This window comes from Coffea arabica, chromosome 9e, assembly GCF_036785885.1.
Source record: "Coffea arabica cultivar ET-39 chromosome 9e, Coffea Arabica ET-39 HiFi, whole genome shotgun sequence".
NCBI lineage: Eukaryota > Viridiplantae > Streptophyta > Magnoliopsida > Gentianales > Rubiaceae > Coffea > Coffea arabica.
The window spans coordinates 19300154-19315279 of NC_092327.1; positions in this window are offsets into that span (position 1 = coordinate 19300154).

Sequence of the window (15126 nt, forward strand, 5' to 3'; positions counted from 1 at the left end):
TTACACTAGTATAGTATAGTTAGACTTGCTTGTAATAGCGAACAATTAGGACGTTTGTTTTTATTGTGGTGGTTTGTATAAGGACCCTTCTTAGGGTCTACCTTTTGGTTTTGGTTGTAATTATAAGGATGTAATAGTTTGAGCAGGTACTTTTGGGGAATGTACTTATAACTTTTTTTTTTGGGATTGCATATATATGTATAGTACTCTTTTGGATTTTGCTAGCTTTCGTTGTTTTAAGTTTTGAGTCCTGGCGCGAGCTAGGCAGGCGGCCCGCCGATACCCTTGGGTTCGCCCTTGGGAGAAGTGGGGTCGTCACAGTTGGTATCAGAGCGCCTAGGTTAGAGGACTTGGGCAATTGTGGGACATACGCGATAGGCATTAGGCATATTGGATTCTTTTAAGTTGAATGATATCTTTTAAGTTGAAATGCCGGTTGACTGACGACTTAATGTTTTGTAGGTATGGACCCAGGCAGTTCGAGTAGGAGGGGCCCAGAGGATCGACCGCTGCGTAAGCGGGCTATCCGTTATCGACAGAGGCTGGGAGAGCCTTACACTTTGTACTCCCCCTTCGGCCAGGTGTCGCGCCGACCCTGCGCGTGTTGGTATACTTACGGCTATCCCGACGAGATAGTCTTAGCATTGGATGATGAGCGTTATCACCTCGACAGGACGGTCGAGACTCTGAGGGAGCAGCTTGAGGAGGCTAGACAGTTTAGCCGCTGGCAGGCGTTACGCGTTAGGGACCTGGAGCGGGACCTCCGGGACACACACCAGCACCTCTTCTCTTTGAAGAGGCAGCTTAGGGAGAGGGCCCGGAGTATCACGTTTGACTGCGGGGTCTTGCTAGATATGGCCGCGGAGGCACCCCCGCGAGCTACTGGGCCGGAGCAGATAGGCGAGATTGGTACTTTAGGTTCCGTTGGGGACCAGGGCCCTAGGGGAGGCGTTTAGGGTCGCTTTCGTCTTTTGCTTAGCTGGTCGATTCCTTTTGTTAAAACTGGCATGACCACTTTCTTTCTTTATTTGGTTGGCCGACTAGATCTTGGAGCCGGAGTGCTCATGTGTACATTGGGTTTTGTACCGACTGGAGGTCGGTAATCTGTAAATCTTTTGGTGTGATTTTGTATATCTATGTATATATTTGAGTAGCATGTTGAATTTATCCTTTGTGTGTCTTTTGTTCGTACGCTTTACGTCCGTACTTTTGCTCATAGTCCGGATAATAAGTTTATATGTAATGTTACGATCTATAGACGTTTGCACTTAAATGGCCTCCGGTACTCGAGGTGGAGGCAGAGGAGGTAGAGGGCGAGCACGAAGCCCTGAAAGAGAACAAGGACCAGAACCAGATCAAGTCGCTACAGCCATCCAGCGGATGGCCGAGTTACTAGAGCGATTGACAAATCAACAGGGCCAAGGAAGCGGTATGGGGAATCCTGGACATAATCCGGGACATAATCCAGGCAATCACGAGGGTGAAGACCGTGCCTTGGAGCGATTCCAAAAATTCGCACCCCCAAAGTTTATCGGTGGGGCCGACCCTGACTTAGCGGAGGGTTGGCTAGACCGTATGTTAGACATATTTGCCGCGCTTAGGTATTCAGAGGAGCGGCAGATATCCTTTGCGGTCTTTCAGTTTGAAGGGGCCGCTCGAGCCTGGTGGAATGTAATCAAAGCCAAGTGGGAGCGCGAACAGACTCCTTGGACCTGGATCAACTTCACACGGGAGTTTAATGAAAAATATTTACCACCCATTGTGCAAGAAAAACGGGAAGATGATTTCATCCGCCTACGTCAAGGGGCCTCGAGTGTGGCGGAGTACGAAACTCAGTTCACTAAACTTTCTCGCTTTGCCCCAGAGCTGGTGTTAACGGAGCAGAAACGAATCCGTCGATTCGTTCAAGGTTTAAATGTGGAAATCCAGGAATCGTTAGCAGCGGCTCAGTTGAATACGTTTAGCCAAGCGCTAGAAAAAGCACAGCGAATTGAGACTGCCAGAGGACAGGTTAAAGCCTTCCACGATCGGAAAAGGAGGCAACCTAGCTCAAATGATTCCATGGTCGGACAAAGCTCGCGAAACGAGCCATCTGCCAAGATAAATAAAGGTACGGATGGTCCACGACCTGCAAGGACCCCGAATAGCTTTGGGCGAGGTCAAATAGTGCAAGAGCCTCAGAAGAGTGCTCAGCGTGGAGGGTCAAGCACGGCCGCTAAGCCAACCTGTGGTTTCTGTGGGGGCAACCACACCGATGAGAATTGTTGGAAAAATAGTTCAGTCCGGAAATGCTACAAATGTGGAAGCACCGAACACCTGATTGCCCGGTGCCCTAAAATACAGAAGGATGGACTCAAGTCACCGACTGAAGGGACCACAACTAAGCCGTCAACTGCAGGGGAAAATCGACCCAAAGGGCCAGCAAGAGTCTATGCGATGGGTCAACCTGAGATGACGAATCCTTCGGTGGATTTTGAAGGTACGCTTTGACCAACGAATTAATTTCGAGGACGAAATTGTCCTAAGTGGGGGAGATTGTGAGGCCCCAGTCCGTTCTATGTTAATAGATTCATTAGTTGGGCGGTAACGTTTGGTTTCGGGAGTATTTCGAAAACCCTTAAGATTTAAACCCTAGTTATGTATTGGTTACAAGTTCGAGTGGTGATTAAAGTTAGTAAGGTTAATGTGTGTCTTAGTGTGGGTAAGAATAGGATTTAATCCATTTGGTATAGATTAATTAAGTTTAAGAAGGTTAGAAACCCTAAGTGAGCAAAATCCCTAATGTTATGATTTATTAGAAGTTTTAAGTGGGTTTAAACCTAATTTTGCCCTTGACAAAAAGGTTATTGTTTACCTACTTTTATGTGGGATAAAGTATGCTTAAGTGTAAGTGATTAAGATGAGAAAGTGATTAGTGAAATAATTAAGCGTGATTATATGTTTTAGATTAGAATAAGTTATGACTTATGGAGTAAATTGAAAGGTTATCAAATGTTTGAGGGAAATTTTATAAGAAAGAGAAAGTTGAAGTGCAAGGGTGAAAACAACAAATAAAGCATTTATGTGATTGGCTAGCCATAAGAAATATCTTCCAAAGCTTTGACTAATGTGTTGTCTTACAACTATAAGAGAGACAAGAGAAATAAAACAAAACAAAAACTAAGAGAATAAGAGAGAGTGAGAGCCGTGAGAAGAGAAAGAAAAAAGAAAAGGAAAGCTTGCTTTGGTGCATCATTTTTGCTCTTCAATCTTGAGTTTGGATCTTGGAGGAACAACTTGAGCACTTGATTGTTGTGGGTGATCATCTACCAAGCTTGAATCAAAGGTAAGAAAGTCTAGTTGAAGACTTAAGTTGATTATTGTTTGATGAACTAGTGGTTATTTTGGCATAGGACCTTAGTTGTGCTTGATTGTGGTACCTCTTATGCCTATCACTTGTTTTTATGGAGTACTTTGGTTAATTTTTGGTGATTTATGCTGCTGGAAATTTCGGTCAAGAGAAAGAGAATTAGGGCTTTTTAATGTAATGCTTTCCTTACTTGTTTAGTTGAGAAATGGACTTGTAGTGGTTATGTTTGATGAATTGCCTCACTTGATTTGGTTGGTTACTTGCAAAAAGCTGATTTGGGTTAAGAAACCCTAAACTCCATTAGGCTAATTTAGCTTAGCTTATGGTTAGTGAGATAGAGTTTGGTTAGTGAGAGGTTGGATTAAGTTCATTGGTGCAAATGAAATTTGGTTAGGGATTGTGGTTGATGATTGTTAAATTTGGTATTGACTTGGGAGGGGAATTTCGGACCATTTGTAGGCCATTTAGATGTTAGTGTATGTGTGTTTATTTGGTACAAAAGTGGTTGAAAAACCTGCATAAGAACCATGAAAACGAACCATATGTTTGCGACATTTGAAACCGGCAAAATGGGTAAACAGGGCAACCCAGTACCTGAACTTGAGCTCCAGTTTTCTTAATGTTCCGTGCTGATTCAGAAGTTTCGTAAAACATGAAAGTCGTAGCCCCTTGAGTCCTGAGTATGCCTACAAAATTTCAGGTCAATCGGATTAGCGTAGCCTGAGTTATCGACGAAATGCTCAAGCCTGTTTTGACCCTCTGGTTCTACGCGTTTTCTGATTTTGTTTCTGCCCATGATTTTTCGATTTTTATAGAGTTCGATCTGGGTGACAACTCCTTCATAAGAAGTTTAGATCTTGATCTCAGCTTCGAAACGGTATAAAGTACGTCGAAAACCGAGTTCCGTAGCTCCGGTTATGATCAAAACAATATCGCTCGTCAGAACTGCCTTGTATTTGGACAGTTCTGACGGGTACTTTGGCACTCGAATTTTGTCTTGTTCTGAATAGATTCAGGTCTTGGCCAAAACATGAAAGTTTTAGCCTTATGTCTCAGCTTTCTAATGCCTTTGTAATTTCTTAATTTCGATTTCTGAGCCGTGAGTTACGGCCTTGTAAACAGGGCCTGTTTGGTAACTCGCAATGAAACAGCTGGAACTGTTTCACGCAATTTTCACCTATACCCATTGAGATCTGGGTTGAGATGTCTAAATGAAAGTTGTAGATCTTCCTCTTAGCTTCGAAACGGTGTCTCACCCGCCTTGATCCGACACTCCTAGCCTAATTTTGACCAAAACGGTTTGAGATGGCCGATTTGGCCATTTCCGTTTGCCGTTCTGCGCGGACGTGTGCGGCCGTTTTGCCGTTTCCGCACTTGCGCGTGCCAATTTTGCCGTTTGGCTTATTTCAAGTACGTTAGTTGCCGTTTGTGATATATTGTGACATAATCTTCGATTTCAGACAGTGGTGAGCTAGGCGGTGCCGGTGGGGCCCACTACTAGCCAACACACAAAGTGAATTCCGCCTTTATACTACTTTTGGTATTTTGAGTAAGTATTCAGGCCGCTCTTATGTGTTAGTTGTTTATGTGTTTCGTTGTGTGTAAAAAGGGTACCTAGGCGAGGGTGTACTTTATCGCACTCGATCTAAACCCTAATTTACGCACCAATTTGTACATGACATATGTATGTGAGAAATTTTGGAACAAAAACCCTTGAGCTTGTGGCTCGGGGTGACTTTTGAATACTTTTGTGAATTTTGTGAGTTTGCGGTTGAACTCAATACCTAGATGGACTCTTCGAGCCGGTTAGGGCTTGGTCGAAGTCAGTCCAACTTGGTTTGAGGTCACCAAGTTTGTGACCCGAGCTTATGATCAAAGCTCAAGTTTGTGATTTCGTTCGCCTGGGCAAGTTTGTGAGGTGACTGGCCAGTGAGGGTGATAAGGTGTCGGTGGGTGTACAAGTGAAGTTCTACGGACCTTATTTATGGTCGACGGAGTGTCGACAGGAGATCAAGCATGGCAAATGAATTGGCTTTGGAGCCACCCGTATCCTTATTATGTGATGTTACTTTTCTGCTTTTGCTTTACTCTTACTGTGTAAATGTTGCTACGTGAAATTTACGCTTTTGCCCCTGTTTACTTACTAAGCTTTTAGCTTACCCCATTCCGTTTGTTTTCCTTAGCAGGGGCCGACGCGGGTACGTTTGGGCACTTACACTAGTATAGTATAGTTAGACTTGCTTGTAATAGCGAACAATTAGGACGTTTGTTTTTATTGTGGTGGTTTGTATAAGGACCCTTCTTAGGGTCTACCTTTTGGTTTTGGTTGTAATTATAAGGATGTAATAGTTTGAGCAGGTACTTTTGGGGAATGTACTTATAACTTTTTTTTTTGGGATTGCATATATATGTATAGTACTCTTTTGGATTTTGCTAGCTTTCGTTGTTTTAAGTTTTGAGTCCTGGCGCGAGCTAGGCAGGCGGCCCGCCGATACCCTTGGGTTCGCCCTTGGGAGAAGTGGGGTCGTCACATCTTTTCTTGGTTCTTCATACAAGCTTGAAAGGTGACTTGAACAAGGGAGAAACTTTGGTGATTTAAGAGCTTATACTCTAGTGGTTGGACTGCATCTTTTGCAAGCAAGGTAACCATCCAAAAACTCTCATCTATTTCTCTCAAATCTTAGTGCTTAGTTAGTTCTAGCTAATTAGTTGTTGGGTTGTTGATGGGTTCACAAGAACCTTGACATTAGGTTGTGGACTTGAAGTGGCTTTATAGGTAGAGGCCTTGAGGATTTTGTATGTTTATTTGCTGGTTTAATGCTTATTATGAGAAGATATGGTTTAGTTCTAGTTGGAAAGTTGAAAAAAAAACTAGAGGAATGAGAGATGCATGCTGTCTGAATTTTGGCTTGTTGAAACCCTCATATTAATTTCGAATTTTGTTGTTGTTTTGGTGCTATAATGTTTGTTATATGATGGTGTTTATGTGTGTTAAATATCTCCCAAAAAGCTTTACAATTGGTTGAGTTAAAATAGGGTTTAAGTGAGGAAGAAATCTGGAAACTTTTCTCACCAGGAGACCCGACCAGTGCTCACGTTTTGGGTCATAACTTTTTTTCTGGGAGATGAAATCGAGTGATGTTTGTGGCATCTGAAACTAGACTCCGAGAGATTTCCGTCGGTATAAAATGCAAATCCAAATTCGTTTCCTATGAGCCGTAGTGAACCGGCGAAGATGACTGAATTTCCTCACTATTTTCATTCGAGAAACAAGCCTGGCTACAGTTTGTAGATCAATTTTACCTATCTTGCAAAACAAATTTTAAGACAGTTCCTTGTAGTGATTTGTAGCCGTTTTGAATCTAGTTTCCAATGCCGCAAACCACACTAAATTTTGAGTTGTGTAGCTTTAGTTATGACCAGATTTTGAAACTCTGTCAAGCCTCCAAAACTGGAAATTTCGTGCAATAGGTTCCAAAATTTAGTTTTCTTAAAACCTTTGTATCTTGATGTAGAAAGGTCCAAATTACGTTCTGTTTCCTGCATTTGAAACTAGATTTGGAATTCTATTAGTGGTACAAATTTCAAGGGTTGATTCCATTTCTACGAATTTTTTCGAATTTCCAAACTTGCTGAAATTGCAAGCTTGTTTTACTCTGTCCTGTCTGGAACAGTGACTTTGAGCTAAATTTTGAATGATTTCGAATTCGAGTCTGAGAAAAGTGTCTTCAGAGACTTTTAGTTCTTTGAGTCTAGTTTCCAACAGTATAAAGTTTCCAAATTTTGGACTTACGGAACTCGAGGTACGATTTTTCCAAGTAGTGTCGCACCAAACTGGAAATTTTCTGGTTTCAACCAAAGTATTCTTTTAAACACTTTCAACCTCCCTTTGAGATTGTAGTCCGTTTTAAGTTTAATTTCATGGTTGGACACACAGTCACTTTTGAACTTTAAACCATCATTTTGAATCTTGGTTTCCAAAGGATTAAACCTCTTTTGATGATTCTTTTGGTTGCCTAACTTCCTTGGCTAATAGCTCCTATTTTCATACTTGAGTTATGGACTTCAATCCCTATTCTTATGCCCTCGATTCCCATGAGTTTGAATTTCAAAACGAGAGTGTTTTAACTAGAGTAATTCTTGGTGAATTTCACTTGTTTTATACTCGAAACTTGGAACCTTAGCTTTGATTTACTATGAAAATGAGTGGAGTTTTGGATGAGTTTTAACTCCGTTAGTTTGGATAATGTGAACGTTTCTTATATTCTTAAAACTTGGGTGTAGGACTAAAAGTTTTGAGAAATGATAACCATTTTTCCTTTTCTCAATTTTCGTGCCAAAAGTATATATTATACTTTCTTTTGGAATTGATATTACTTACCACGACTTGAATCGAAAACAACCTTTGAGTTCTCTTTGAGTATTATTTCAATGATCTAGCGAGAAAAGCTCTTTTAACTCAACTCGACTTGTGACCTTGAGAGTGGGTAGCAAGAAAATATTTTTCTTTCGAGTACCAAGGTGATCATGATTGTATATGTCTCAGGTGGTCACGAAGACGCCGTAAAGCTCATCTGACTCTCGTTTTGCTCTTGTTTTGCCTTGACTTTTGGTGAGTGTCAAGTGCATATTCGATGTTAATATGATTGAATTGAGATTTGTATAACTGCTACATGATACGTGAATTTGCCGAGGTGAGGGTGTACTTTATCGCTCTCGTCCTCTCTCTCTCTCTCCTGATTACATGATACTTGTTAGATGAATATATATGACTTGCACTTGTACATGAACATGTTTTAAGTCGTGAGCAATGAGCGGCTAGAAATATCACGCCCTATTTGGGTGGGAGGTACCGCTCATCCCGACTCAGTGCTATGATCGACTCCAAATTGATTGGAGCGTTGTCTCATTGACTCTTATACTTGTGGGGACACCCCAACCCATTGGCTAACCTTGTAACTCGAGTCGGCAAGGGCTTGGTCGAGAAGCTTGGTGAACCTGGGAAAATATTATAGGTAGATCTTTTGAGATCTCGCTTGGCATACTCGAATAGTATTGCCACTTTATATATGTTTGGTTCCAGATCCGAGTGGGTGTTATGTTGGATGGAGGAAGTAAGTGGAGCACTACGGTCGTGTTACTACTTGGGTTGACGGAGGGTCAACCCCAATGGCTCAAATTGATCGAAACGTGGGAATAGCTCTTGAGAGCTCCCGTATCCTCCTTGTGTGTTAATTCTTACTTGTGCACTTAAATGAAATGTCATGTTTAAAGTTGCTTTTAAGCATGATATTCAATTAATTGGTTCTACGTGCTTGCTTGCTTGCTTGTTTTCTTGGCCTCACTGAGCGTTAGCTCATCCCTTTAAGTTTGTTCTTCCTTAACAGGCTTTGGAGGTGGAAATTGGAGATCCTAGACTAGCAATTTTGGTTGAAGCTAGTATACTTTTGTATGTTATTGGAGACCATTAAAGTATAAATTTTGTATACTTGGGTTTGTCGCTTGTAATCATAAATGGTATACTTGGGAGTTTCGAGCTTGTATATTTGAAGTACTTTCTAATTAAGTCGATGGTTAATTTGTAATCCTTTATTAAGCTTGAATGAGTGCGTGAGTCCTGACGAGAGTTGGACAGACGTTCCGCTGATACCCTAAGGTTTGCCCTAGGGAGAGGTGGGGGCGTCACAGTTGGTGTCAGAGCGCTAGGTTCCAAATACCTAGAGTAGGGTTAGGAGTTTTTAGTCGTGAACTTTTGGTCATAGAAATTCATGATAAACCTTCAGCTAAATTTTTGAATGGCACCAGTGATCATAAGGTCCTAACCTTAGTTTTGTGGGTTAATTGTAGGTCATGGAAGGAAATGATGGAGATGGGTCACCTCTGAGGCATCTTCCAGCGATTCGTTATCGAGAGGGGAGATGGGTCACCTCTGAGGCATCTTCCAGCGATTCGTTATCGAGAGAGGCCTTGGGGCCCTCTTTGGCAGTGGACCCCAGTTCGTTGAACTAGATCTTCATGTGATTGTTAGAGGACTTAGTCGTACCCTAACGAAGTGGTGCTAGCGGTAACCGATGATCGAAGGCGATTATCTGAGGAAACTAAGGCAGTTCGAGAGGATAATCTAGAACTGAGGGCGACTGTGGATGTCCAAACTGCTATAGTTCATGAACTGGAGACGGATACACTTGAGGAGCGGAAAAAGGCTGAGGCTCTTCGTGAGCAGCTTCAGGAGGTTAAACGCCAACTTGCTAGGGTAGTACATGAAGTTAGAGACTAGACTGAGGGGATGATGGCTGAGTGTGTTACCTTGGTCGAACAAGTGATGGATGGCAAGATACTCGACGAGGGACATAAGGTAGGAACTCCTAGTGCTGAAGATGAAAATGATCCTACTGAAGTAGCAGAGACTTCTGACTCCGCCTATCACTAAGCTAGTGATTTAATCTACTTTAGTAGTTTTTGTCTAGGATAGTCGGGGTGGTACTTGTTCAAAGGCCATTGTATTTTGCTTAACTACGTTACCTATCTTTTGAAGCACTTGAACATTACTTATGAGGTGCTTGACTTTATTACTTTATGACTTCTAATCTATACTATGAGTTGTGCATATTTGCAATTATTTCGGTGTCTCCCCTATTTATTTTTCGTTTTGCATGATTAAAGTGTCATTTTCAAACTTCGCTTATGTATATTTATTTTACGTTATGCCTTTAGAAAATATTAAAATTATGGACGGCCGAAGAAGTGGAAGGGGCCGAGGGCGAGGGGTTAGGTAACCCCAACCTCAAGGGGATGATAAGGGATTAGCAATTGGACCGAACCAAGGACAAGAAAATGAATGGGATAACCAAATAGCTACTGCTATTAACCGTATGACTGATATCTTAGCACGGTTAGCTGAGCGCCGAGGCTCTGAGCCAATCATCGAACCTAGGAACCAAGAGAGGGGTAAGAATAGAGTTTTAGAGCGATTCTTGAAATCCGTCCCGCCTAAGTTTCACCGAGGGTTTGATTCCAAAGCATTAGAAAATTGGTTTGAGAGGATGATAAGGCACTAGTGAGAGCAAGAGGTTAGGAATTCTTCTTGAGCAACTTTGTAAGTGAGTGTTGGAGAGTGAGTTAGGGTGTGGAACTTTTATATTAAGGAATATGATTCCGTATTTTGTTATGTGTATAAGTGATGATAGTAATCCTTGTGGAGACTCAAGAACTCGTCCATAGTAAGCAGAGATTAGTTAAGATTTATACTCTGGGGAAACCTACAAGTAAAAGAACAGAAAAGTAATATGGCCAGAGTTTTCCATTGTGAATAGTTACTTATTTTGATTCTCTGATTTGCCTGGCAGGCTAGCATTTGATTTGAGCCAATCGGTGAGATGATAAATTTGGGAGAGATGCATAAGAAAATAGACATTCTTCGAAAGGAGGTAAAATTTCAAAAGAAATTGGCTAACTACTGGGAAGGACGATGAAAACAAGAATATGCGGAGAAAATTGAGTTGCTACACAAGAAAGTGTGTGACGCCCCTACTTCTCCCAAGGGTATCCGCAGAATGCCTGCCCAACTCTCGCCGGGGCTCACTACAATCCATAATTCAAAACAGGAAATACTTCAAATATTTTTAATATACATTGAAAGAACTCCAAAAGAAAACAACTTAATACTATTCTCGAGCACTCTCGGTCTTGAACCCTGTTAAGGAAAATAAAAGCGTGGAATGAGCTAAACAGCCCAGTGAGGTTCTAAAACACCTACGCAGTTCTAATAAATCAAGTAAGTTAAGCGTAACACATATACGGTTCAAGATTTCACATTGGCACATTAAAATGAGACATTTATCATTTTATAGAAATAAACACACATTAAAAGTATACGGTGTTCACGTGGAACTGTTTCGATTAACTGCACCTTATAACTCCAATATTTTCCTCGGTTTGTCTGGCCATCGCCTTATCCCTCCAGTGGTAATACTAGAGTATACCGAATCGGTGGTCCAGGGTTCCAACCTACTCGACCGAGCCCAATCCTGGCTCGAGCAGGTTAGTAACCAAGGGCAGGGCCCAGTTCGGCTAAGAGCTTACAACATGCGCAAGTAATCAAATAAAATGGTAAACGGTTAAAATTCACGGTTAAACGGTTGAAATTTGTTATTTTAGTAGGTCGAGTGAGATAAAGTACACACCCACCTTAAAACGGTGGAAAATTTCATAGGAGCAATTATAGATAACACTTAACACTTAAACACACAAGAAATATGCGGTAAACATGTAGCTAAACTATTCAAGTCACAAACACCTACGAGGAACAGTCACCAAATCAAAAGTGTAAAGCAAGAGTGAGGCAAGATCAAACGGGTTCCTCGGGATCCTCTTGATCACCTGAGATATGTACAATTACAAATCACCTAGGCAATCAACCAAGGTCTAGTAGTATTCCCGCCACTCTCATTTAAGAGATAACGCGTTCAAATCGAATACAAATATCAATTAATAACTTAATCCATGAGGGTAGCATTTGAAAATATCTAAGAATACATTAATCCGAGTCAAGTCATGTCCAAAATTCTCCAAGTTGAAAATTAAACAGATCTCTAAGTTTTGGCACGAAAACCAAGAAAGATGGCGGATTAGTTTCTTGTCAAAATTTCCTACTCGAATGCCCAAGTTTCAAGTATAAGTGAGCTTTCTCATTTTTCAAACTCATTTAGTTAAAGTCTAGTAAAACCGCCACCAACGGCTCACTAACTTCTTTAGCCACCAATTCAAGTTGTACCCGTAAATCGAGTAAAATTCTCAAATTCTCTTTTAATAAAAGCCTCACTCAACGTCCATTTTCAACGATTAAATCGAGGGCGTATACTCAAGAGCCTATGGTGATAGAAGCTTTGGTTTTCAAATAAGGAAGATAAACACATTTTTACTTGGAAGCTCGGCCAAAACATTCCGAGTATTACTAATTACGTTCACAAGAAACCTTTCAAATCATTCTTTTAAAATACTTGTATGATTGCCAACTCTAGTACAATTATCAAGGCCATAAGAATAGGGTTTGAAGTTCCTAATTTAAGTACGGAGAGAAGTACCATTAACCAAGGGAGTTATATGATCAAGTAAATGCATCAAGAGAGGTTTAACCTTCGAAAACCAAGATTGGAAATGAAAGTTCAAAGTTCCAAAGAGACCTTGTATTAAACCATGAAAACAAACTTAAAACAGTCCAACAATCACAAAGGAAGTTGGAAAGTTCTTAAAGGAGTAAGTTGGTTGCAAACAGAAATTTTTTTCAGTTTAGAGTGACACTATTTTGAAAAATCGTATCTCGAGTTTTGTAAGTCCAAAAATGGAAAACTTTGTACCGTTGGAAACTAGATTCAAAGGACTAAAAGTTTCTGAAGATATTTTTCCAAGATTCTAAACGGAAAGCTGTAAGGCCCAAAGACAACCTAAGAGGGGGGGTGAATTAGGTTGATTAAAATCTTAATCAAATTTATGCACTTTTTCTTTAATAAAAATTTACCTTCTTTTCTAGTAATGATCAACCAAGTAGATTAGAAGAAGAGAGCAATGTTGATTAGAAAAACAAGTATAGATAAGCAATGAGAATTTTATTAAACAAAAAGAATAAGATAGAATATCAAACCGATTGTCTACCAAGCTTTCCTCAAACTTGAAGACCAATCACTAGGTTGAGCAACTTCTCTTTGATGAAAGATGATCAATTAGATGTACAATGGAGGGAGCACTTCCTCCTTGCCCTAAGCCTCACTTAGTCAAGCTAAGAAGTTTTACAACCACTCAGATAACCCTCAACAAAGCTACACTAATGAAACTTTCAACCACAAGATAAATACTCACAAGAAATTCACACCACTTGGAGAACAAATCTAGCTTTGGAGACTATTTTCTAGCTAAAATATCTCTTGAGATCTTGTAAACTAAGTGTGCAAAAGTCCTCATCTGATTCAGAATCGTTTGTATTTAAAGGGAACCAAAAATGGGCTTCATTAATGCTTCCAACGGATAGAAGGCAGATGAAGAGTCAGCTAGCCGTCGGGGCTGTCGGACGTCCGACAGCTTAGTCATCGTCCGAAAATCAGTCAAGTTGTTGTTCGGACGTTCGATGGGATTTTATCGTCCGAGCTTCTATGTCCGAACGTCATCTAGAGAGTTATCAAAGCTTTGTGGAATTTTTAGGACGTCCGATGAGATTGATGAGCGTCCGAAGCATGCGTCCGATCCTTCAGGACGTCCGATGCTTCCTTACGAGCGTCCGACAGAGTTTCCTTCTTGATGTTCTTCATCCTTTCGGACGTCCGACAGATTCCTTCGGACGTCCGACATGAGTGTCCTGTTTTTGCTTCTTCTTTTGGTTGATTTTCATTTCTTGACATATTCGTACCTGATTCTTTGATAGGCAAAAAACACTTATATTTGAAGAGAGTTAGATAAACATTTCAAAGTACTTTGTGATCATCAAAACCAAGAATAACATTCTCCCCCTTTTTGATGATGACAAAACAATGGTTTGAAATGAGATTTGATGATTGCAATATAAGCTCCCCCTTTCTCAATTGACAAAAACTTCCCCTTACTTAATGGATCATAGAGCAAAAATTTGAAAAACTCCCCCTCACTTGGCTACCCTACCGAATTAATCAATTATCCAAAAACATAACAATTAAGCAGCCAACATCCAACATTTTACCAATTCAACCCATCAAGCCAATTCAATTTCAATTAAATCATCAATCAATCCAATCCAGTCCTTCCAACATTTTATCAATTCAATCCATCAAGCCAATTCAATTTCAATTAAATCATCAATCAATCCAATCCAGTCCTCTCCCCCTTTTTGTCATCACAAAAGGCCAATCAATCACATATATCACGGAGAACCAATAACAAAAACATTCATCATATCCACACATTCATCATTCAAAATATTTAAACATCCATCCACATATCCATAACCATTACAGCCATAATCATCCATCAAAAAGTACTAAACGAACACAACATAAACATAAGCATTATATCTACATATCCATTGTTGAACACCACAAACACTAGAAACACATGAAATAGTCAAACAAAATGCAAATGACCCTATGTGATCCTAAATGGTGAACTAGGTAGATCCAGGTGTCCTTCGAGAAAGCTGATATTGGGAGAGGTCCTCCTCTTCAGTTTCTTCATCATCTTCAGCAGCTTCTTCAACTGGTGCCTTGCCTTTATCTGATGTGGAAGGGCCATGAGAAGTCACGGGAGTTGATGAGCTCGGGTCTGGAATTGATGAACTTGGATCAGTGGGGCGTGGCTCTTTGCCATGGAAAACTTCCTCAACCACAGGTGGGGGAAAAAGAAGGTTCTTTTTGTCTAGGTAGGCTGTTTGTTGCTCAGAGGACATGGTGAGCATTAGACCATGTTCCAGAAGAAGAACATGCTGTTTGAGCTCACGAAGGAGCTCAATCACTTCATCATTGGAGGAGGAAGATGCCTTAGTGGCAGACTTCCTGGGATGAATGGTAGTGAGTGCAACAGATGAATGAGTGTGTAGTGGATCATGTGCAGCCTTAGACCTAGGTTCACTAGATGATGCCCCCTTATAAGCCCATAGATTATCCTTAAAGACAAGATTTTTCCTTTCAAAATATCCTTTGGTAAAGGCATAAGAAGATGCTTCTTTGGGACAAACACCTAGAATTGGTACTCTGTAAAACTCAAAAATCTTTTGAAGAAATTTTCCATAAGATAATTTTCTGCGAGAATCAGTGGCA